The sequence below is a fragment of the Anomaloglossus baeobatrachus genome, unplaced genomic scaffold (assembly GCF_048569485.1).
Source record: "Anomaloglossus baeobatrachus isolate aAnoBae1 unplaced genomic scaffold, aAnoBae1.hap1 Scaffold_2545, whole genome shotgun sequence".
Lineage (NCBI taxonomy): Eukaryota > Metazoa > Chordata > Amphibia > Anura > Aromobatidae > Anomaloglossus > Anomaloglossus baeobatrachus.
This window is the reverse complement of record NW_027442115.1, coordinates 38,890-42,188: the sequence shown is the minus strand read 5'-3', so window position 1 is coordinate 42,188 and position 3,299 is coordinate 38,890.

Here is a 3,299-nt window from a genome sequence, read left to right as displayed (position 1 = left end):
CCTGCATTGCACACTCCAACTTTTTTAAACTAAGCAATTTTACTAGCAAACACTCAGTGTACCTAGTGGCATCCTATACGTGGCTATTGGACTTTGCTATAGTCCCACTAGTGCCAAGACATTTGCAGAGCGCATCTGCCTGCGTTGCACACTCCAACTAATTATAAGTAAGCCATTATACTAGCAAACACTCAGTGTACCTAGTGGCATCCTATCTGTGGCTATTGGACTTTGCTATAGTCCCACTAGTGCAAAGACATTTGCAGAGCACGTCTGCCTGCATTGCACACTCCAACTTTTTTAAACTAAGCAATTTTACTAGCAAACACTCAGTGTACCTAGTGGCATCCTATACGTGGCTATTGGACTTTGCTATAGTCCCACTAGTGCCAAGACATTTGCAGAGCGCATCTGCCTGCGTTGCACACTCCAACTAATTATAAGTAAGCCATTATACTAGCAAACACTCAGTGTACCTAGTGGCATCCTATCTGTGGCTATTGGACTTTGCTATAGTCCCACTAGTGCCAAGACATTTGCAGAGCGCATCTGCCTGCGTTGCACACTCCAACTAATTATAAGTAAGCCATTATACTAGCAAACACTCAGTGTACCTAGTGGCATCCTATACGTGGCTATTGGACCTTGCTATAGTCCCACTAGTGCCAAGACATTTGCAGAGCGCATCTGCCTGCGTTGCACACTCCAACTAATTATAAGTAAGCCATTATACTAGCAAACACTCAGTGTACCTAGTGGCATCCTATACGTGGCTATTGGACTTTGCTATAGTCCCACTAGTGCCAAGACATTTGCAGAGCGCATCTGCCTGCGTTGCACACTCCAACTAATTATAAGTAAGCCATTATACTAGCAAACACTCAGTGTACCTAGTGGCATCCTATACGTGGCTATTGGACCTTGCTATAGTCCCACTAGTGCCAAGACATTTGCAGAGCGCATCTGCCTGCGTTGCACACTCCAACTAATTATAAGTAAGCCATTATACTAGCAAACACTCAGTGTACCTAGTGGCATCCTATCTGTGGCTATTGGACTTTGCTATAGTCCCACTAGTGCCAAGACATTTGCAGAGCGCATCTGCCTGCGTTGCACACTCCAACTAATTATAAGTAAGCCATTATACTAGCAAACACTCAGTGTACCTAGTGGCATCCTATACGTGGCTATTGGACCTTGCTATAGTCCCACTAGTGCCAAGACATTTGCAGAGCGCATCTGCCTGCGTTGCACACTCCAACTAATTATAAGTAAGCCATTATACTAGCAAAAACTCAGTGTACCTAGTGGCATCCTATCTGTGGCTATTGGACTTTGCTATAGTCCCACTAGTGCAAAGACATTTGCAGAGCACGTCTGCCTGCATTGCACACTCCAACTTTTTTAAACTAAGCAATTTTACTAGCAAACACTCAGTGTACCTAGTGGCATCCTATACGTGGCTATTGGACTTTGCTATAGTCCCACTAGTGCCAAGACATTTGCAGAGCGCATCTGCCTGCGTTGCACACTCCAACTAATTATAAGTAAGCCATTATACTAGCAAACACTCAGTGTACCTAGTGGCATCCTATACGTGGCTATTGGACCTTGCTATAGTCCCACTAGTGCCAAGACATTTGCAGAGCGCATCTGCCTGCGTTGCACACTCCAACTAATTATAAGTAAGCCATTATATTAGCAAACACTCAGTGTACCTAGTGGCATCCTATACGTGGCTATTGGACTTTGCTATAGTCCCACTAGTGCCAAGACATTTGCAGAGCGCATCTGCCTGCGTTGCACACTCCAACTAATTATAAGTAAGCCATTATACTAGCAAACACTCAGTGTACCTAGTGGCATCCTATACGTGGCTATTGGACCTTGCTATAGTCCCACTAGTGCCAAGACATTTGCAGAGCGCATCTGCCTGCGTTGCACACTCCAACTAATTATAAGTAAGCCATTATACTAGCAAACACTCAGTGTACCTAGTGGCATCCTATACGTGGCTATTGGACTTTGCTATAGTCCCACTAGTGCCAAGACATTTGCAGAGCGCATCTGCCTGCGTTGCACACTCCAACTAATTATAAGTAAGCCATTATACTAGCAAACACTCAGTGTACCTAGTGGCATCCTATACGTGGCTATTGGACCTTGCTATAGTCCCACTAGTGCCAAGACATTTGCAGAGCGCATCTGCCTGCGTTGCACACTCCAACTAATTATAAGTAAGCCATTATACTAGCAAACACTCAGTGTACCTAGTGGCATCCTATACGTGGCTATTGGACTTTGCTATAGTCCCACTAGTGCCAAGACATTTGCAGAGCGCATCTGCCTGCGTTGCACACTCCAACTAATTTTAACTTAGCCATTATACTAGCAAACACTCAGTGTACCTAGTGGCATCCTATACGTGGCTATTGGACTTTGCTATAGTCCCACTAGTGCCAAGACATTTGCAGAGCGCATCTGCCTGCGTTGCACACTCCAACTAATTATAAGTAAGCCATTATACTAGCAAACACTCAGTGTACCTAGTGGCATCCTATACGTGGCTATTGGACTTTGCTATAGTCCCACTAGTGCCAAGACATTTGCAGAGCGCATCTGCCTGCGTTGCACACTCCAACTAATTTTAACTTAGCCATTATACTAGCTAACACTCAGTGTACCTAGTGGCATCCTATACGTGGCTATTGGACTTTGCTATAGTCCCACTAGTGCCAAGACATTTGCAGAGCGCATCTGCCTGCGTTGCACACTCCAACTCATTATAACTAAGTTGCATTGTCAGGGATATTTATTCTTTATTATTCTGCTGTTAATAAAGCTAGACCACCACTGCAATCTTCACCACCTCTCAATTTTTACTACCACATTTTCAGTCCACAATCTTGTCGCAATCAACATGAGTGGCAAAATGACAGATGCTGGTGGAAAGGGGAAGAGGCGTGGTGGAAAAGGCAAAAAAGGTTTTGTCTGTGGGGAAAGTGGCAAAGCTCCATTATCATCTGCTGAAGATAGACCATCTACCAGCAAAAGTAAGATGTCTACTACTTACCGTGGACAATCCGATGTGCTCCCTTTTTTACGGACACGAACAACAGGAAGAAAGGTAGATGATGGGCAAAAAAGGAAAATGCTTGAATGGATCTCAAGTGGTCCAACAAGTGCCCTCTCAGCCACTTCAAGTACCGCATCCAAAAAACACCAGTCCTCTGAGTTGTCATCCCAATCACACTTGATTTCTCCCAGCTCTGAAGTCTCCATCAGCCCTGCACAGTATG